Here is a 22924-nt window from a genome sequence, read left to right as displayed (position 1 = left end):
TCCTTCTCCTCTGGGCAGGTCCCCCTCCAGACGCACGCGTCTACGTAGAAACGGTCACGTTCCCGCGCTGAAAATAGGGCGACACAAAAACATCACGGGGTTACGGTCGGAATCGGGATTCGTTCATAAAGATGTTCACTCCTTGTGGTGTTCAGAGCATTAAGAGTAGATTTTTTTTTTGGTTTGCCACCTGCAACATTTACATATTATCACCTTTATAAAGTTCATATTGCTAACATGTTAGCGATATGTTGCTTCTTTACGCACTGAGCACACACGGAGCAACGCTATTGTTCATTAGGTGCGACGTTTCTGTGCCATAAAACCAATACTGGGAGCTGAGGGGAACCGCTGAGCCGGGCGATCATCCCCTGTGAGTGTGTTGCTACGTATCACACTGTTCACATGACGCACAGTCATTTGACCCCACTGTTGATATGAAAACATTGCAGCTTTAAAGCTGCTGCGTGTAAAATTAAAAAAAAAAAACAATCTACAAATGGACAGAAAGCGACGCAAAGACTGTACCAATGCTCACCTGGATCGTCTTATTTTTCTGCAAATGTTTACCATCAAAACAATCGGAAAGATGCCATCATCACAATGAGCGTGACTTAATTTTTCAAGTACTGATTGATGAACTTTTCTTCTTCTTAAATAGATAGTGTATTGCTATTGAGTGCACATGCTGTAGAAACAGACGAGTCAATTGTCATCCTATAGGGCAGCTGGACGGACATGCAGCGAACCAATCAGACAGGCAGATGGGCATGAAGAAAGAGTATTTTGGCAGCAGACGATCTCACATGTGAACTGCATGTGGAGAGACAGACAGAACAGGACGTCGTCTGAGGCCAACCCCAGTTTTTGGAGCCCGCAGCTTCTCGACGTTCCCAACGTTCCCTGAAACTGGAACTGTGGAAGATTCTAGGAACTTCAGGAACGAACCAGGACGAGGAGGAGGAGGAGGAGGAGGAGGAGGAGGAGGAGTGGAAACAGGGCGGGAGATCGGGGTTAGTGTGGTGGAGTGGTGTTACCAGAGGACTTTATTTTTAAGACTACGAGACGAAAGAGAGAGGGAAATGCAGAGACATTTATCATCAAAAACTCCGGGTGATGACCTGTTGTTGGGTCATTCCTGATGCCCCACTTCTGCATTCAGCAGACACACAGTTTTCTTTAATCCAGACTATTATCTCAGTCTGCCCAACACATTAAAAACACAGATTCCCCTTTACTCTTCTTTTTTTTTGTCTTCAGGCGACGTGATGAAAGTGACTGCAGAGCGACACTGAGCCTGAACTGTGTTCGGCCGCTAACTAGCAAACAGCAGCAGCAGCAGCAGCAGCAGCAAACAGTCAGCAAACTGACGACAGTGTATTTATCAGCTTCTGCTGATACTGCAGATACGGCTCTTACTGCACCAGGAATCAAAAGGAGCCCAGCGGAAAGGATTTTTCCACTTCCAGTCTCGCAGCCTGTTTTTCTTTGTTTTTTTTTTAAAAATTTCAGTGATTAGCGATTAGATGCCATAATATGTAAAAACTGCGAGTCAGGTGAAAGAAAATGTGACCGGTTAAAGATCGGATTGCTCAAAAGCGGGTGAGGGTTAGCGATTACAGAGCGAGAGGTAGCAGGGGGGAGAAACGTTTGACCTGGGGGGAGGAGGATGAGGAACAAGTTGTTAAATGAGACCTCAGCCGTATTCTCTGGAAGTGTAAACAGGGTTTTTTCGCCCGCTGGCATCCACAAAAAAACCTCCTGCTAGTTACTGCAACCCAGCTAGTACGAAGTGTGGTTTTATGTTTATAGGCAGGGTTAGCTAGTCGCCCCCAAATCACATTTGATTGGGTAAATATACGTATAAACCCCGAGTTCAGGATGAGTCTTTAAAAAAATATATGCTTTACAGGACGATAAAAGAGAGGTTGACATGAAAACACACAAAAATGTGTTCGTTTTTTAGCATCTATTTTTTTTACATATTTTTAACGGAAGGTTATCGAACTACAGAAAACAGGGACACGAGGTCCGAACTTGGAAATTTCATTTCTTTAGTTCCACTGTGTCTTTAATCTGTTAGACTGGTGGTGGTTACATTTTTGGTAACTTTAAAAATGGCCAACTAGAGATGCTTGGGGCAAAAAAACCCAGTCCAAGATGTTTTGTCAAGACTAAAGCTGCCAGTATTCTTCTTTGCTTCTTCAAACATGCTTGACAGGGGGGGGTCTGTGACCGAACATCACTGGAACTTTCCAAAACCAACAATCCGTAATTCACACCAACTTCGCACTGGTCAGCTATTTGGAGAGGAGAGAGGAGCCGGGGATTGAACTCTCTGTTCTCTCTTTTTTTCTCATTAGTTACACAACTATGTGTGGCACTTTTAACGTGAACCACCGAGAGCAACGCTGCGAATGTCTTCCGGGAGAGGCCGTCTGAAAATGCGCGTCACCATCTGGCCGGCTTGTCGCTCCGCCTTCGAGCGTGGCCCTTCGGAGCAACCGCAGACACTTTTGATATCTGACCTTGTCGAACAGCGTGAGGTACGGACCACTTCTTTTCAGCAGAACCTGGCCCTGAGGTTTGATTTTTGACTTAAACACGGTTTGTTTGGATTTGGATTCATTCTGTGTGGAAAACTGACTGGTGAAATCTTTTAAGACTTCTTCTGGTCTGACCACTTTTTTCCACAAAATTTGGGAGGGCTGGTTGTTCAGGGCATTGCAGTAAAAAAAAAACCCCAAAAAAAGACCAAAACTAAAACTCACATTCAGATATGGATATTGTGTTTTAGTTCCCATGGTTCTTTTATTTAACTTGTCATGTGAAGCATCTGTTATATATATCTCATATTATTAATCTTATCATAGGAGTGAGCCAGCCCTCGGTCCTTGAAGACACACAAGACCTTAAACCCCAAATGCTCCCGATGTTTACGTGAAGGAAAAAGATTCGCAATTCGCGTTGTGCAAAATTTGTGAATTTATATGATATATGTCAGACCAAAAATGTGTCCCTTGTTCGGGATGTATGCATCATCTCTGCGCTGATGTGACATCGTCCCTCTGATGTGACCTTCTGATCATTTTGGATGAGCGCACGAAACATGTCTAACATCAGCTGATACCAATAAGGAACAAGAAGAGTTTTTTTTCCAGCACACACACACACACACACTCTCTCTCTCTCTCTCACATACACACACTCACTCATCACCAGCAGCGCGAAGGGAACAAACTGCATTCGCCGGACATGTTTGGATACTCGTCTCCCCTCGCCATATTTGGCAGCCCCTCGCCGCTACACACTCACACACTCGCATTCCCCCGCTGCTCCCCTCTCTCCATGACCGGGACTAAACCCAAGAACCTGACGACCCCTCCGCCCACCTCCCTCCCTCCCCTCCCCTCCCCTCCCTCCCTCTACAGGTTCACTGGGTGATCTTCTGGGAAAAGCAGCGACACTCTTTATTGGACAGCTGGTTGGCGGTCGCCTTTTTTTTTTATTTTTATTTTTTCCCCCCCTTCTCTGTCAGTGTGACAAAGTGTTTGCAGAGTGACACTGAGTTTGGCTGCAGAGTCATTCTATATTTGTCAGGTCTAATTTCAACCCGCTGTACTTCATATCCACTTTTGAAGAATGTTGCCTCTTGGGAGAAATGTTTGAAAAAATAGATACGCTTTTTTTAAACAGCGGATTTTTCATTTTGGGGTTTGTTGCTACGGACAAAGCCAAAAGCGTGCAGTGCTTTCCAACGCTGAGGATTTAGATGTAACACCGACGTGAAGCCCTTTGTCCCAGTGATCCACGCTGCGCTCCCTCACTCCTAAACCATGCTTTCAGCAGATATGGCGCCAACGCCGCCGGTTGGCTGCCCGTCCCGGAGCGGCTGGCACCGCCCACACCGATGTTGCCGCGGGGCGCGTCTCGTTCAGAGCGCGCAGTCCTCTCCGAGAATAAATTTGCTACTATGTCATCACCGAGCATATGATCTGTGCAATGCAGTGGAGCGGGTCGAGTTGGTGAAACTCTATACTCGCTCTATTTCAGGCAGGAATGTGTTGGCTGCAGCTCGCTGCCTCCACACTTTGGAGACCAAAATAAAAAAAATAAAAAAAAAAAAGACTTGTCAGGGTTCGTCACAGGCTCTGCACTTGACTCTGCTCTCTAGATATGTCCATTCAGATATCCAACTCTACGCATATTCACTTGTGGGTAACAGAGCGGGCGATTTTCACTAGTAGCTCAAAATAAGGATATCTCAGCTTCACTTTCGACTCGACGTAAATCCAGAATTTAATTTGATTTATCTTAAACCGATGTCATAAATTAACCATAGTTATGAGTCTAGCAAAGTTGAAAAAAGGCTGCTAAATAAAAATGGAATAAAATATAAACAAATAAATAAATAATATAAATACAACACATACAAATATGTAGATACATTAAAATAAACAAAAATGCACGAAACTACATGATAAATATAATAAATAAATTTAACGTAGAATTTTAAAAAATGACAGGAAGAGGTTCCCTCGTCCACCTGCTGTCGGTGCTTTAAGACGACGTCCCGTCTCTTATCTTTAATCACCTTCCTTTGAAATTTCGCATTTTTTTTCTTTGCGTCTGCCTCAGTTCGCCAGAACACTGAGTTTTCTATTTTAGTGTTTTTCCTTTTCCTGCAGGGACAGTGTGCCATCACATGCATTTCTAGCGGCCGTCCATAGTTCACAGAACCACGGTGTCATATGTAACTATAGGTTCTCCTCACGCTGATTGTGACTGATCGAACTCCCAGTAATTGCATTTAACGTATAACTCGTTCGCAACAACCAATATGCTTTTAAGGAAACGGAATTATTTCGTTTTCTATTAACATAATGAGGAAATGTTTACATATTGCAAACTTGGAAAACTGTTGATGCTGAATGTACCAATGAAACGTTCACTGAGGACATATTCTAATTTGTTTTCCAATGAAAACGTCCCTCCTTGCAGTGATATCAACTTGTAGTGACTACATCCTTAAACCTTTTTTATGCTTATGTTTGGGAACTCACAGTACTTGGTTCGGTTTATGGAAACTTCGTGATCTTGGTCTAACGCAGAGAAAGTCTCCATTGACTTGAAGCAGGAGGTACAAAATGATTCTTAACATTTAGCCGAAATCACGACGTTGCCTACCCTTAACCACAGAGGAGGCTCTGGCATCTCAGCCGCCGGACAACCTGACCTCTCCTTCTTGAGCAATGTTTTTGACTTCAGTTTTCATTGAGAGCATTATCCAAGTTGTTGAATGCAGTTTTTTTTTTTTTTTTTCATTTAATTCCATGGTATTTAATGCAGGAAACCACAGAGGCTGTAAACTGAATCACTTAGTGCACCAAAGCTGAAGTGACTCTTTGAGCCACTGAGTTTCAGTGCAGCCTCACAAACATATTAAACTCACATCTGCATCCGGATCCAGAGTCTGGTGATGAAGTATGGACTCTGTCTGCTCCCTGCTGCTGGAGACAGCCTTATACAGAGCTTTTAGCCTTATACAGAACACACACATATGCACACACACTGTGCAGAGTCAGGCTGACACAGCTGACGTGGCATCCACACGGCACGTGGAATAGCATGTGGAGGGGGGGGGGCATTTCAGCTGAAGGGATTTACAGGGGAGGTCCACCTTTTAAAGTTCTTTGTCTGTCGCTGACACACACACACACACACACACAGAAATTTCGAATAACAAAGCATGGACACAAGAACGTTCGCAGGCAAAAATATACGCATACACACAAATTCACTTCCTGTTCTTATATTATGGACAGGAAATACTGAAGTTAAGAAGTAGTTGCTCAGCAGGCAGAATATTCTCCCACGCTCACAGATGTACATAGGGTGAGCGAGTACACACACATACATACATCACATACTCATACACACCTATGCAGGCGAACACACAGCGTGCACGGATAAGCCCGAACTTTAAAAAACAACACCGTTAACAGGATGTATACAGATAAACCTGCCATCACAGAGAGGGGGAGTCTTTACGTGTTGGTTTTATCGTCATAAAAAACAACCTGCACACTTATATACCGAAATCAAACGAACAAAAGCACAGAGATTCAATCCAACATCAAACATGGATAGGCAGAGACGCAAAATGCAAACAATGAAAACAAATGAAAACAAACCATAAACAGCATGTAACAGCTGCATCCATCTCATCCACGCTTGACACCAATTTTGCGGCCATTTTCCTGTCTCTGGCAAAGGACGACGATGTATCCAGCCTCAGTCCCGCCTGCACAGCCCCAATCGGCTAAGCTGCTTTTTCGACAGGAAAAACAGCCACCGTTAGGCAACAAACAAACGACACCAGACCTTACAATCACTGAAAGATGTGATTCGGGTGATGATCCAGAAGTCCGGAACCAGGTTAGTATAGAGTTTCATAACTGACAACGGAAAGACAAGAAGTTTTGTTGTTTTTAAAACATTTTGCTCCATCTGACGCTTAATTTGACCACGTCTATGATGCACTCTGTGAAGCTTCGGACATCACGGTTGTCTAGCTCTGCCATAACTGGTCTCCATGCCCAATCATCATGTTTGCAAGTGATTAAAGACTGTTTGCTATTGTTGGTTGTGCTTTCCCGCTAAGAGTCAGATGTCTATAAAAAATGAAGTGTGAAAACAGCTAGTTCTGGGCAGCTAAGGTGAGCGTCAACACCTCCAAATCTACGGCCACGGTACTCTGCCAGAAAATGGTGGATTGCGCCAGAGTTCGTGTACCCTAGGGACTTGTTCACAAGTGAAGGGGCCTATGCTGTCGAGGTGGAAAATCAGGACTCACTTTGCTGATTTGAATCACTGACTTTGTAGATTGTTCATTCTTTGCCTTGATCTTAAGCGGTTGCATCACTGTTCAATCGCACTTCAGTACGAACACCAGTAGATGAATGAATCACAGTTAATTCGGCCTGATGTTGAGCACTGATTCAAACTGTATTCAGCTGAGTAGTGTGTTCAGTCCACTGCGAGACCAGGCCGTTATGCTCAGTTCAGTACAAAACTGACCTATAGAAGCACTGTACGTACCGTAGGAGGCTGAAACGGGTTAGTCTGGGTTTTGGAGCGCAGCGATTCTATTAGTGAAATCCCTAGTTCTCCATCTCGGTTGGGAAGATGTAGCCTTTTTCCAGGTGGTGCATTGGTTTGGCTGTTTGTTGGGTTTGGCATGGGTTGTGGAGTGGTATCCCCAATTCTGTTTCAGTTACTTATTAAACATTGTCAACAGGGCTAGCTTTGGGAGGATGTTGAACTGCACAAGCCATTTAACGGAACGCTTGAAATACTTTAATCATGACTTATAATTTTCTCATGAAAAAAAAAATGACTTGGGCATGGGTGTGTGTTTGAGCCTTCTCTGGAAACACCCTAATGTGCAACTGGGCTCAGATTTAACCAAACCAGATTTGTCAGCAGTCTGACCACAGGCAGGCAGACACATGTACAGACTGAATCCTTGACATTTGAGGGACATTGAATGAAAAACTTTCATGATTCTTTTTTTAAAAATCCCAAATAGATGTTTATGGTTTTGGAAAAGCTCGAACTTCCCTCCTCGGAGCTGTAGATGCTGGACTGACTCACAACAGAGTCGTCTGCTGCCTTCAGTTCCTCCACAACAAAACACCAAATGAACAGGAGGAATTTAAGAGTCAGGAGTGACTCTCAATTCCTCATCTGTAAATATAAATCGGCCTTTGGTGATATTATGAAACTGGGAAGTTTTGGTGACTTGTTGGACCAAGTTGGAAATTCAAAACAAGGCTGACTCCGGTCTCTGCAACTTCATTGGAAAATGACTGACATTGTATATTCTTCTGTGGTGCTCGTAACACCCGAATCCCCAATACACTCCAAATTGAACCCCGCCAGTGGACACAGTTCTACAGGTCGCACTGTTTTCTGCATAGATGCGCACGCTTACAGGTTCATACAGACCAAACGGTTACAATCTTCAGGCAGTGCACGCGCCCACGCAGACATGACCAGATGAGAAAATTTATGTCACTCTGACTGGTGCGGCTTATGCGGATGCAGCAGATACATTTTGCTCTGCTCTGCTCTCCAGGCATGAGAAACTACTTCCAAATTATGCTTTTACCCTTAATTTCTTGGTATCAGGGGTTGTTTCTAAATACCCTCCAGCTGATCCAGAATGCTGCAGCCCGAGTGCTGACAGAAACTAGGAAAAGAGATCACATTCCTGTGTTAGCTTGTCTGCATTGGCTCCCTGTAAAATCCAGAATGGAATCTAAAATCCTCCTCCTCGCCTACAGAGCCCTTAATGGTCAGGCACCATCATATCTTAAAGAGCTCATAGAACCCTATTACCCCACTAGGACACTGCGCTCCCAGAACTCAGGCTCGCTTGTGGTTCCCAGATTCTCCAAAAGTAGAATGGGGGGCAGAGCCTTCAATTATCAGGATCCTCTGCTGTGGAACCATCTTCCAGTTTGGGTCCTGGAGGCAGACGCCCTCTCCACATGTAAGAGTAGGCTTAAAACCTTCCTTTTTAATAAAGCTTACAGTTAGGGCCGACTCAGGCTTGTCTTGAACCACCCCGTAGTTATGATGCTATAGGCCTAGACTGCCGGGTGACTTCCCATGATGCACCGAGCTCCTCTCTCCTCCTCTCCCTCTCCATCTGTACGCATTCAGACTTCTTCTCTTGACTTCTTCTCTCTCCCGTAGTTTTGTCCTTTCTCGTCTCTCTCCTCTCTCATCCTGTCGCTTTCTTCAGGTATTTCTGCCCCTGGTGCTGCAGAGTCTGGATCTGTGACTGCAAACCACCTACTGCCCCATGATCCTGCTCAACACCCACTGCCTCCATTATTATGATTATCATTACTATTAGTATATTTAGTTTTATAAGTATTATTATTCACCCTATTTTTATAATTATTAGTTTTATTATTAGTCTCATTATTGTTACACATCTTTATGTTATACGTCTACTGTGCTATGCCCCCCCCCTCTCTTCTCTCAACCCAGCCGGTCGGGCCAGACGGCCACCCACCATGAGCCAGGTTCTGCTCAAGGTTTCTACCTGTTAAAAGGGGAGTTCTTGTTTGCCACTGTCGCCAAGTGCTTGCCCGTGTGGGCATGTTGGGTCTCTGTCAATATAACTATAAAGACTCCTGGTCTAGACCTGCTCTACATGAAAAGTGCCCTGAGATAACCCCTGTTATGATTCTTAACTATATAAATCAATTGAATTGTACTGAATTGAATAGTTTCCTGTAGCGGATCATGTTCTTAATCCCAACAGAGTGCATGTTTGTTAGGTGTCATTCTAAGACATTGAACCAGAGTTCAACGTTGAGCCGAACTGAAGCAAGAACCACTGGTGAGCTCAATAAACTGCTCAGAATGAGCAAACTCCATTTGCTGAGAGAGACTGTGAAATGCGGTCGAAAGCTCCAGGAAAACATTGTAAATGGAGCTTGAGTAAAGAGGTTTTTCCAAACTGCTCAGACAGAGTTGCAGATTCAAGTCAGTGCTTCTATAACACAGAAATGCAAACATTAACCCACCTTAAATGCTAAATTATTCTAATGAGTAACCAGTTATGCACCAAAGTGCTTCAAAAGAACAAAGAAAGAGGACTGACAGAGCCAGAGCACCGAACCTGCAGTCATGGTTCCCAAACTTTTCGGTTTGTGACCCATGAAAACAAAACAGTGTGACCGTTTATCACAGGCTGCATATGTCTGTCAGTTATGATAAGGTATGTTTTGTTGTTGTTGTTGTTGTTGTTGTTCTTGTTGTTTTCACTTTATTACATATGACTGACTGATTTCTAGGGGCTGAAGAAAATCAGCTGGAACCACCGATTTAAAATTAAATTACAGTCACATTGGAGCAGTTTAAACTACAAAAACAAAGTTTTAAAACAACAAATCTTTAAAAAGTCCTAAAACCAGGGCAAATGAGGGGTTTTATGTTTTGGCCCATTAACTACAATACAGATAAACTTTAAATTACTGCAAACTGTTTAACAAAGCTGCCATAGGTTTTGAGCCGTAACAATTTTTTTTTCTGCCAGTTTGGTTCACAGTGAAATATTTTAACAACTGTTGGATTGGATTTGGCAGAGTTTAGACATTCGTGGTCCCCGGAGGATGAATACAAAATGGCAGTTTGGCGACTTTTCATATTGTGTCAGCAACAGATCCAAACTTATCAGGCTGAGCTTTTCCTTGAGCCTAATGTTAACATAGCATTGATCCAGAAATGTTGTTTTGTGGCGTGTGATGAGCATTACAGCTTCACAGTGCCTATACACTTTTTAAAATCAATACACACCAAGTACATCATGTAGGATTTCTTCATTTGATGCCCATAGCTAAAACTGGACACATCTATAGGTGCCTTTCCATCCACCTATTTTCAATTTTTGGGTAAAAAAAACAGAATGGAAATGCAAAATATTTGAAAAAAAAAGCCCAAATATCACCAAAAAATTCTGTACACTCAGCTGAGGTGGAAGAGTTGATGTATCAGTTAGAGCAAAAATATAAAAAAGTGCTATTAATAAACCATGACATATGTGGAGCATGTGACTCCCACTAAAGAGATGCAAAAAGGTGCAAACGGAAACATGAGATCTGGGTGGAGCAAAGAGGAGACTGCCACCTTCCTCAAATGAATACGTCAGAAACAAGAAACATCACATTTTCCACCATTTGATCTTTGACTGGCACTCTTTTCCGGAGAGCTAGCGCCACCAACTGTTGGACGGAAATGCACGTTAATTAGCATTTGCTTTTGCTGGTTTGGTGGAAATATGGTTAAGATTTGCACTACATCTGAAAGGAAGGAAGGAAACCTCCGGAAGGAAACCTGACTTACGAGTGGGATTGCTGGGAACAAGGAAACTGGCATAACCTGATCTGGCGCAGCATGTCGACAATTAAAAGTGTTGTCACTGCCAGTGCGGGCTTATACGAAAAACAATAGGTGCAGATGTTTTGACACATGTTGTTCGCTGCTATTGTGTTGTATCCTTAAGTACTGTTACACTGATTTCCTTCGTTCCAGGCAACAAATTTAACATCCATCACACTGCACGTTTATTGGACTGTATTTTTGTCAAAGTCGTGCCATCGTGTGATAATGAGCATGGAGAACTCTCCCTGCTGCATCGAGGAAGCTCTGACACCTGGGAATTCAAAGGTGGCTGCCGAAAGGCGCGTCACCACTGAGCCATGTTGTCAAAAAAAAAAATCTAATTTAGAAGTCAAACAGGAGGTAAGTCATGAAGAGGACGAGATCATTTCCTCTGTTAATGCCTTAAAAAAAAAATTCCCAACAGTCCCTGCTCACAACTGCATTAACTCCAAGCCGTGTCTAAAGCCAAATAATCATTGGTTGAGTGTGATTCATCATCTATCTGCATCCAGTTTCAGGTTTTTTCTCAAACATACTTTTTTTAACTGCTCAAAAACTTATGCCAGAGGCTGCCTGGAAGGAAAGGAGGAAAGAAATCAATCTAAAGACTTGTGGCACATGCTAAACTGTGCCAAACCACCACTATGACACATTAAACTGAGTTCTAAACATTTCTACTAACTCATCTGTTGTGATTCTTTGCGGAAGTAATTTCCATGATCTTATAAAACACAGAAAAACCACAGAGGTCTACTAATTCCTGAAGGTAATCTGAATTAAATGCTGGTGGACTCTTTTTGGTGCACTTTGGTTCATGTTTGATATTTTACATGCTGCTCTGGAAGGAAATGAACCAGCTTTGGACGACACGATGAGTCAAAATTCAGCTGTCCATTCTCTGAGGGAAGTACGGTCATTTTAAAAAACTGTCTGCATCTGGTTGGCAAAGGAAATCGGTACAGGAAGTCCATTGCTCACTCACCCTGAGTATGTCTTTTCTTTTTTTCGCGCTCTTGTTCCTGGTTTTCTATTCAAACATACCTCCACTGGGTTTATTGCTGTCCTGACAGTCTGATTATTGCAGCTGTTCAATTTGTGCCAACGATTTATACTTAGCCGAGAGGTCAGATGAGCTGAAAACAACAGGATACAAGAGAGAGGGGATGGGGGACAAAATGCACAGTACTCGCTCCATGCAAAAATATATTCCAAAGTTTATCTGAAGCAAATGAAGGCCTCGGCAGTCTGGGTACCTTCCAAAGTTGTGGTCTTTTCAGTACAAAATACCCTCCTTGTGTTTCCGTGCCGGGCTGTTATGGAGGGACAGCGAAAGAGGGAATATCGTACCAGAAAGACTCACTTCATTGGTCTAATTGAGACTGCTGAAGCAGTTTTTGTGAAAAAAAAAAAAAAAAAAGTGACCTTATCCTAAAAGGGGGTTAATTTGCACTCCACGCGCAATCAGCAATGAGATTTCAGTCCTGCTAACCTCCACTACACTGGCATGATTTTCTTCTTCAGACGAGAAAAAAACCCCTATTAAGCGCTGACTTTGTGATTTGCGAGTTAAAACTTTTTCATTGTCAAGGTTTACGAATATAACTGTCGATCAAAGGCATTTAAATTACTATATTTAAATCTGTAGGTAGAACCTGCTTCACACTGAAATATAATCATTTAGATGCCATAGAATCAACAGATACCTGTACCCTAGACACCCCCCCCCAAAAAAAAGTTCACTTCTCCACCCAGTGTGGCCCAATTCAAACCTCAATGTCTGGACGTCTCTGGACCTGTGAATCACCAAATCAGTGATTATTCTTGGGCAGTCCAGCGCCTACTAAAGCAGGGAGTGAACTCACCCAGGGTAGAGATGGAATATGAGACAAGATGAGGGGCAACTGACTGATTTCTGGATAACAAGGAGTTAGATTACTGACAAATGAGTAAAGACTTTTTTTTTTTTCTGACTCCGCTGTTCTACATTTACTTCTGATTCACAAAGCAACACATCTGGGCAACAGAACCACTGACTACTCCTTTTCCTTTCTCTTAGCAGAGAAAACCACAGAGAAAGGGAGAGAGAGAGTGAGTGTGTGTGTGTGTGTGTGTGTGTGTGTGTGTACAAGGGCTCCACTGTGTGTGTGTGTGTGTAAATCCCAAAGCTAACATCCGTAGCTGGTAGATCCCAGCTGATAGAGCAGCGGCTCGCACTGATGGCATCATAATCCAGAGACAGGAAGTAGGTGGATGAGTGTGTGAATACCGCGCCAACACACACATACACACACACAGAGCTGACATAGAGGGAAAGTATGTGAATGCTGCATGCCCTTTAAACCTCAGAAGGGCTCATCGGTATGACTTTTTTTTCCCGAGTGGGTTGATCAAAGCCTTAAATTACAATTAATTATATGTTATATTTCTTATGGTATACTAAAATATTCCTTAAATCTCCACCAATCGATAAATTATATATCTGAAATGAACCAGATGAGCCCTGTACCCTCACAAACTCAGATCATTCTCACCAACTTTGCAGCTCTATGAAGTTTTTTTGCCTCTTTCATCTCATAGTTTTAGTTTTATTTCATTTTAGCCGTGCCAGTGGTCGGTCGGTCGGTCCATCGCTTTGGCTCAGACTGAAATATCTCAACATCTATTGAATGGACTGGAACAAAATCCTGTACAGACTTTCCTGGTTCCCAGCTGACAAATGCCAGCGACTTTGGTGATCTCCAGACTTTTTTCCTGCCACCATGAGGCTCCCATTTGTGGTCTTGAGGGAAAGCTCTCAACGACTATTGGATGGACTGCCATGAAATCATCCAGTGCCATCCTCAGGTAAAAGTTTTAATTTGTCCAATACTTTAATTCAGGACCAAAGGCTTACAGACCATCAGCTGTAGCATATGCTGCGTGCTAACCCGCTAAACAAAAATCTTTCACATTGTCCTACCTGCTAATCATAAGCATGTTAACATGCTAATGCTCCCACATAACTCAAAGTTCCACTGTGCCCCACAGAGCCGCTAGCATGTCTGCGGACTGTTAGTGTTGTTAGCTTCTTTCAGCTCACAGATTCAGGTTTACTTTATCTTTTATAAAGTCTTTGTTGTTTGCAGTACGTCATCTTTTTTCTTATGCAAATACTGAATTTAACAGCTGCCTTCCGTATAAACCCCTTGTCTTCAACCTTTATTGGACGTGTTTTCATCTTCCCACATAGCTGTGGACAATATGGAGGGAAGAAGTTTACCACTGAGCAATTAGGACAAATTCTCGTTTGTTACATCCTGGGTCTTATTTCGTAGTCATTCCTATCAGTATTAATGAACTGTATTCTCATGCCCTGCACTTGGTAAAGTACGTGACGACAGTGGTGTTATGTCAACCACACCCTAACACTTACTCTTCCAGATAATGACTTGATGATTTAAGATCACAGGCGGGAATCCTTGTGAGCGGGTTAATGAAGATGGATGATCGAGAAAAGAAGAGAGAGAGAGAGAGAAAAAAAAGGTCAGTTTGAGCAGAAGTGCCAAGTGTTCCTGGGTAACATTTAAACTTATCTCATTTGTTTATACACAGCTAATGGCAGCCTGCTGGAAGCTCCCAGTATGGGAAATGACTCCAATCTCACAAAATGAAAAAAAAAAAAGGAAAAAAAGGAAGTTCTTCAGTTTTCTTTCCCAATGGGTGGGCGGCATCGTAATTTAGGTGTAGCTGAAGTGATAAAATATTAGAGACTCTGAGAGGCTGGGCTTTTACTTTTTACAAAATGATCACTCATTAAATCCTTTATATAAAATCTGCTGTGTTGTTTTTCGTTCCCGAATCTTTGAATGTTGCACAGCACTCTGTGGAATTCAGGGTCCATGAATTGGTTTCTGCTTTATCCCTGATGGGAGATAATCCAAGCACCAAGGGAAATGGGAACTTGCATTGAGAGCTCATACTCGGCAAGTTGAGAAGGTCCACTGAACTAGCTTTCCTTGGTCCTTCAACGATGACCATGAGTTGCCGACAACAGCTAAACCTGTTCCTCGCTTTTATAGAGAGCTGGACAAAGTGTGGCCAATAAGCCCCGTTGTCAATTTTCCCCAAGGGCCGGGTGCAGCACTGCGACAGGAACATTCACCTGCAGCCCAGAGAGGGTTTACCCTTGGACCATCATTATAAGAGACGTCTATAAAGCTGACATGACACCGCTCACTGAAAACAAATATTACCATTGGTATCATGAATCTGTAAACCACAAGTGTCGCATGCTTTTAAAACTTTCCTGGAGCCTAGAAAAGCGGTTTTCAGATGACGTCACATTGTGTTGCAGAAAAAGTTCCATCACATTCAACTTTTGTGCTTGTAAAATAGTTCCTGATTCAAGTAAAAAAAAAAATTTTTTACAGCTTTTAAGATTTGAGAGCTTTTCCTTTTTTTATTAGATGAAATAAAAACGTCACCATTTTTGGTTACTGAAGTTCAGTAAGCAAAATTGAAATTGTCACCTGCTACAACTATGCGATCTGTATCTGGATAATCCAACCCCCTGGAGCCCCTTTAAAGGAATAGTTCAATATATGGGAGAGGACTGATGCCACTCTCATGTTTGTGTGATAAATATGCAGCTATAGCCAGGGGGTTTATCAGCTTAGCTTAGCACAAAGACCAGAAACAGGGGGAATCAGCTGGCCTAGGTGTGTCTAACGGTAACATAACCCACCGATTAACACCTCTAAAGCAGATCAACCAAATAGTGACTTTCCCCTCTCAAAGGGTTTCATTTTTTAGGTTTTTCTAGAGATGAAAGGACCCAGTATTTAACTTTCCACTTATGTTGTGAAATATCTCAACATCTAACAGATGAATTGGCAGAGCACTTTACATAGACATACACGTTTCCCAGATGATTCATGACTTTGATGGTCCCCGGACTTTTCCGCTAGCACTGCCATAAGGGTTCGCATTTGTAGTTACTTAAATGTCATGGAATTTGTTACAGACATTCATCAGTTTCAGCTTGTAACTTTGTTGATCCTTTCACTTTTCCTCAACAGCCACCATCTGCTCAAAATTTTAATTTGTGCAAACTCCCTTTTTTTTTTTTTATGACCAAGTACTTGTAAAACTAATGACATCCACATCAGCTTCAACTGTACTTTGTGTTTAGTGCCAACTATCAAATGTTAGCATGCTAACATGCTAAACTAAGCTGTGGGATATAGCAAACACATACCTCATGCAGCCATGGCCAAACTGTACAGATATCATTTCCACATGGCTAAAATCTGATCAAAATGCAAGACAGAGCCGTCTAAGAGCAGAGCAGACTGCAGTGCATTTAGGGTGCATTTCTGCCTGCATTAACATTTGCTGTTCCTGATCCAGATAAGACATCCAGACAAAGACTGTATGTTAGTACCAGATGGAAATAAGGCTGTCTTCAAGTGCTGTGGTTTGGTTTCATCATTTTGCCCTCAAATGTCCAAATACCACATTCCTCACACATCCACTGACTTAACTAATGACCGTGTCCCATCTCGTCTATGAATTTGAGTTTACGTCTTGTAAGTGAAAGAGTTAGTTTAAACATATCTTCAGTATATCTCCCTTGATTTGCCATGACCTATAAGTCAGTCATGGGAACTACCAACTTGTGGTAGTTGTTGAACCACCAGGTTGTGGTTCAACATTTAAAAGAGCATCTGTTTAACCGGGCTGACTCACTGGAACATAAAGAGGTCAGAGGTTGGAAGTTTCACCTTCAGACAAATCTCAAGCTCAAACCTCTTCCTAAACCCGGAACCTCAAGTTAAAGTCTTGACTCCAACCATAACCTAAAGTCTAAATCCTGCACCCTCTAAACAAACCCAGAATACTTAACCTTATATTAAATCTTAAACCTAACTCTAGACCCAACGAATTTCAAACCAGAAAAATACCCTGGAAATAAACACAGAAACCTAAACCTCAAGTCTAACCCTAACTCCAGACTAAAGACCTTAAATCCTTAACCAAAACCCATTAACCCACTTTAAATACAAAAAAAACAGACCATGAACCCCAGTCTAACTATAGACCGAACCCAACACAATATAAAAAACACAATAAAAAAAACCTCCTTTGTGAAAAAGATTCAAACCAAGCCTCAAAAGGATTCCTTAACTAAGGTTGGTTTTATAGGCACAGTGTCACCATCTGTACATGCACTTAAGCAATGCACTGAACCTCCACAACAGCACCAGGGCCGTTGTAATGTGGTTGCTCCTGACCTCTGAAGAAATGCACTCGTAGGATAATAGTTAGGGATGTCTAGAAATCTTCCTTTCTTTATAAATAAAACAAGCAAAGCCCCCCTTCCTGCCTACCACTACAAACCCTACAAATGAACCCTAAATGTCAAGTTAAAGCTGAACTCCAAACCCTAAAAATAACCTGTTGGTTGTTTCTCAACTTTTTCTCACCCATGTACTCAGGTTTAGGCCTCAACACTCTCACAACCCAGGTAGTTAGACAGTTGTGAATACAAATACTATAAAACTTTTCATTTATTTCAAACCAAAAAAGAACTGAGAGAGCAAGTACCTCTGTCAAGGCGATGTCCTCTAAACGAGCCTTTGTTTCAATAGCAGAAAAGGTTTACAAGTATCTGTATATAAAGACTATATAAAGTGATAAATGTTTAGATACATGCGCATGCTTTACATTTAGAGGAGTTCAATAGTTCATGAGAAAACAGTAAAAAGGTCCTATTTCACAACATTAAAAAAAATCCCTAAATGGTTCTTGGATCTCCACCAAAACTCATACTTGGCCCACGGCTGAATGTTCCATGAAAACATTTCAGTGAGATCTCCTCACAGGGTTTTTGGGAGATCTTACTCAAGGCTGGATTTTCCAAGCAGGCAACTGCCATGGGGGCCCCAGACCCCCAAGGGGCCCCAAAAGCCAGATATACTCCCGATTATTTGGGTCTAAGTGATTTTATTGTTTGCAAATTTGTCAGAAATTTTCTACCACATAAGTACAATATCAACTATGACAGGTCCTCCTGTATTGAAGAGGTACCTTGTGTCAAAACCTAGTTTTAAGACCTTAATTGTTTGTTGATATTATTGTATTAACTGTTTCTATCAAATTGCCTCCATTTTTTCTTGGTGTCGTGTAATTAACATACAAATGACCTATGGCAAGGTAGTCAAGGTATTGCACGGCTGCAACCAAAAATGATTTTCATTATCAATACATCTGACAATAATTTTTCTTCAATAATCAGCTGACTGAATATAATTTCGGACGGTAGTGAAGAATGCTCGGCATTATTCCCTGAAAACCAAGAAAATGCCCAATGATGTTGAGTTTATTGTAATGGAAAAGAAAGCAAATGTTCTCATGTTTGAGAAGCTGGTACCAGTGAATTTTCTGCCATTTTTGCTTAAAAAAAAGAATTAAACGATTACGTTACTTTTCTGTCATCCAACTAATCGACTAATCAGCTATTAGTATTCTTCAGCTCTACCGTACGGGTTGGTTTCTGGGTGCCTGGGGAGATAATAAAGCTGCCATGTACAGGGGGTTGGTCAACAGGGGCCCTGGGGCCCCATTAGGAGGTTAACCCAGCCATGTTCGTAGTCACTGGAAAACTCTGCATATGTCATGAAGAGGATGATGTTTTCCTGCTCCCGTGAGGACTTAAAATGTGTTTTTGCTTTAATATCACACACACACCCTTGGTTTACTATATTCGTGGGGACCCGTCATTGACATAATGCATTCCCCAGCCCCTTACCCTAACCTTACCCTAACCCTAACCATCTCAACTGAATGTCTAACCCTAACCCTAAACTCAAGTCTTCACCCTCAAACAAAACTTGTGGGGTCCAGCATTGTGGTCCCCACAAAGCTGTTAGACCCCACAAGTAAAATTGGTTCAAGGTTTTCAGACCCCACGAATATAGTAAAACAAGCACGCACACACGCATGCACGCACACACACACACACAGAGAGCACTACGCCCGAGATACGTAATTATATTTCCAGTATCAAACTACTCTCTGTGGACTGAAATGCTGGACTGGGCTCAGCTTTGCGTGGCTCTGGCCCACACACACAGACACACAGAGACACACACACACATCCTCACAGGAAGTTACTCAAGCCGGCTGTAATTTCATTCAGATGCTCTGTTCTCGTTTGTGTGTGTGTGTGTGTGTGTGTGTGTGTGTGTTTGTGTGTGAGAGGACAATAGTGAGGACCAGATAGTCTGAGGTACACAGTCGCCATCCAGTGGCTGCCAGATGTAACCGCTGCTGGTGAGGTGAAGAAACAGGACCCTCAACTTATTGAAGGAGAAACTGTCATTCCAGGAGAAAAGAACAGGAACCATTTAAGAACGACATCGAATATAAACAGTAAAGAAATAACAGGTCACTGCTGTTGCGTTCGGTCGTTTTCTTGTCAGTGAATAATGACGAGCACTTCACCTGCTGCCTCAAACAGAGTTGAGTCGAAAATCACTTTCTTCAAGTCCCTAGCTAAAAACACGCAAAGGTGCTTTTTTTTGACCAGAGGGGTCAGAGGTCAGGGCAAGAGCCACACCTGACGCCTGGGGTTCCTCATTTTGCAAAAGGGGCATTTCAGCCAGACAGAGCGCTTTATTAATGCCGAAGGGAAATTGCAGTGTTGCAGCGGCCACTTCACATCAATCACAGAAAAAACGAGGGAGATAACAAACAACACACACAGCCCACGTTATATATAATTAATCAACAACTAACTAAACAGACTAAATAAAGTATAAAAATAAATATAAATAGATAGAAAAAATAGAGGTTAAAGATAGACCCATAACTATACTGTGTCCTGAATATTCGCTATACCATGGTAGGTGAGAATGGATCGAAAGCTGTTTGACAGTAAGCAGGGACAGTTTATATCTTACTTTAAGACCGACTGACGGTCGCCATGCTAGAGGCGTGGCTGTAGGGATGGCAAAGTCATGTTGGTCCACGCTTAAATATCTCGGCAGCTGTCGGAAGGATTGCCGTGAAATTTCGTGCAGACATTCGCGGTCCCCACGGGATGAACCCCTGGGACTTTGGTCTTTCCCCAGACTTCTCCTAAAACCAAGATGGAGAACGTGGTAAACATTAGACCTGCCAAACATCAGCACTGTTGTTGTGAGCATGTTAGCATGGGGAAGTTAGCACGTAGCTCAGAGCACCGCTGTGCCTAAAATTTGTCATTTCTCCGGCAGTCGGTTTAGCCGGGGGCAGTGTAGCTAATGTGACAGCTAGCCTACACTTCATACTCTTGATCTAGCTCCTGTGTGTGGTGTCTACTGAAAGTTCAGAGTTTCACAAAGGACAGCTCCAGCCTTTACCGGAAGTGCGCGCACATTGTGACGCACACGCTAAGTACAATTTCAGATGGCTTCTCTGTTTTCAATCCCGGTGCGTTTACAGAGGAACTCCACTGACTTATACACGTCAGAGTCAGTTAACTCATCATCGGGAGTGCTACTCAGGCAGGACACATCAATGGAGCGCCTCTTTTTTTTTTTTTTTTACTTTCGAATAGCTATATTGTATTGGGACATTACTTCAGGTCGTCCTGGGATTATTTGAGGAAATGAGGCAGAACTGTTTTTCATAAAACTGCATCACAGTGGTGAGTGATTCTGACTGGATTCTGACTCAAACTTCGATTGTTGAGTGTCCCCCGACGGCTCAGCTCCGAACAGACTGATGATAACTTGCCGACTGTTTCTCCCGATGGGAAAACACAGTTGGTTTTTAAAAAATAATCGAATCAACCAAGAATTTTCATCGCTGCTATTCTATGAAATTTGGTTGAGTGCAGGAGATTCAAATTTGAAAGATTAAAAAAAAAAAAAATAAACACAGAGGAGGCACACAGCTGAAGCTGGTGTATTCAACATTTATTTTCAGTCATTTTAAAAACTGTTTGAGGACAATCAAAATATAAATACATTTCTCACTCACACTCATCCACACACACACACACACACACACACACACACACACACACACACACACACACACGGCAAACTGGCATTAGAACACACCCGCGCGTACGCACATACACAAGCCCTGCCCCTGATTTAGATGTTAAAAGGTGCAACAACCAACCGTCAACAAGTGAATGATGGGGAACTTCCATGGTCAAACCGCATCATCCAGATTTTAGAGGCTTTTTAAACACAGAAAAGAGATATCGGACAGTTTGGACACTTAGCGCCTCTTTACAGCCACAGTACTCTGAATATTTGTTGACTTAGCACACTCACATGACCTTCAGTCTCGGTCACAGATTCACTCTGAACGCACGTGTTTTCAGATCCTTCTAGACCATCACGATGTTAGCCATGTGTGCTATTATACACCGTGTCAACTGAGTGAAGGTGAGTATCATTAAAACCATATAAAAAGAAGTTTGGTCAAATGTTGTTCCAATCTTCTGTGGCGTTTTTGAATAAACATACATAGTTGCTGGGGGGGAAAAAATCCCCTGGCGATGGCTTTGGCAAGATTTGTGTGGACGACACTTTGCGCAAACTAGTTTGCGTGAAAGAAAACTGCGCTATTTAAAATGGCCGTGTCTTAAGAGTTGAGGTCGGTGAGACTTCAGGCTGCGGACTCAGAAATTTCGGATTTCCACTCGGTGAGACTGAACACAGCAAGAGCGAGACACCGTTAACACGATTTAATGCCAAAGAAAACTAAAGGTGAACGACCGCTGGCTTGTAAGTTGTAATTGTAACAATTAAACCGGTGGAAGCGGTCGGCGGCGATGCCTGATTTTTAGTTTAATCAGCCGAAATGTGAAACCACCACCGCGGTCTTTTCAAGTGCTATACAAAGGGCAACTAGACTTGCTTGAGGTTCTTGAAGAATGTTTCCCCCCTCATCCGAAAGGCTTCTTCACTTCCCTTTCAAGAGAAGATTTTTTTTTTTTTTTAACCAACAGTCTCACCCCCCTGCGTCGGTTTTTCTCCCCGCCTAACACTCAGGACGGTCAAAAATAAAACAGGAGTTGAATATCAAACTGGCAGAGACATCTGGATCTCATATCGGGACTCAAGACGCGAGTCGGGGATAAAGTCGGAATCAGCCCGACATACACACGCTGTCATCTTGTGGTCTGGAGCTTCCTGCTGCCTCCCGTGTCGGCCCTGTCATTTGCTGACTGAAGTATTCGAGTGAGAGTAACACTTTTCAAAAGACCCACAGGGTCACAGGACGAGGATTGTCATCTGAAGTTACTGGTTATGTTACGCTTCTTCTGCACTCCCAGCTCGCAAACAAAAACATAAGCGTATCGCCCGACGGCAGTCTAGCAGAGCAGATCGTGTCCTATTATCCCATAGAATGAAAGGAACAAAACGAAAGTGAATAGAAGCAGAGCCCGTTTCCCCTACATTAGAAAAACCCCTTTGAAAATCTCATCTATTTAATCTGATTGAGCTTTAAACATGGACGCAGTGCGGCGCATTGCTCAGTCTGGTGGGATTCAGTCTGGTGGGATTCATATAGTGTTTAGTTGTTTCCTGTTTGTATTGTATTTACACTCTTGAAAAAATAAACAAAAAGATGTTAAAAAAAAACCATACGAAGAGTTTTCCAAATCGCTGCATGATCAAGTTGGGGAAGTCAGGAGAGGGGTCACTTTGTCAACGGGGGAGGTAACTTTCTCTAAAACAGCACTTGGCTGTGAATCCTTTTTTCCTGGTGGTGATCAACTCAAAACATTATGCGTAGGAAACCGAGCATTTCAGTGACTAACTGGAATGAGTTGAGGATGGGTGCGGAGCAGAGGAAAGAAAGGCGGAGTTGCGGTGTGACAACTGTGTCACGGAACTCACAGGAAGCTACGGTGATTTTCCTGCTGGAGCTTTATCTTCATATTTTCTCTCCAACCCAGGAAACTGAAGCCAGATTT

At 42.6% G+C, this 22924-nt stretch overlaps 1 protein-coding gene across 1 annotated transcript in view; it reads right to left on the bottom strand.

Moving 5' to 3' along the window:
* The window catches only part of LOC120807181 (E3 ubiquitin-protein ligase TRIM35-like), a 322424-nt gene that overhangs the window by 235526 nt on the left and 63974 nt on the right, over nucleotides 1–22924 (bottom strand).

This window comes from Xiphias gladius, chromosome 21, assembly GCF_016859285.1.
Source record: "Xiphias gladius isolate SHS-SW01 ecotype Sanya breed wild chromosome 21, ASM1685928v1, whole genome shotgun sequence".
Classification (NCBI taxonomy): Eukaryota; Metazoa; Chordata; class Actinopteri; order Istiophoriformes; family Xiphiidae; genus Xiphias; species Xiphias gladius.
The sequence above is the reverse complement of the archived record's forward strand: the minus strand, read 5'-3'. Positions and strand labels throughout refer to the sequence as shown.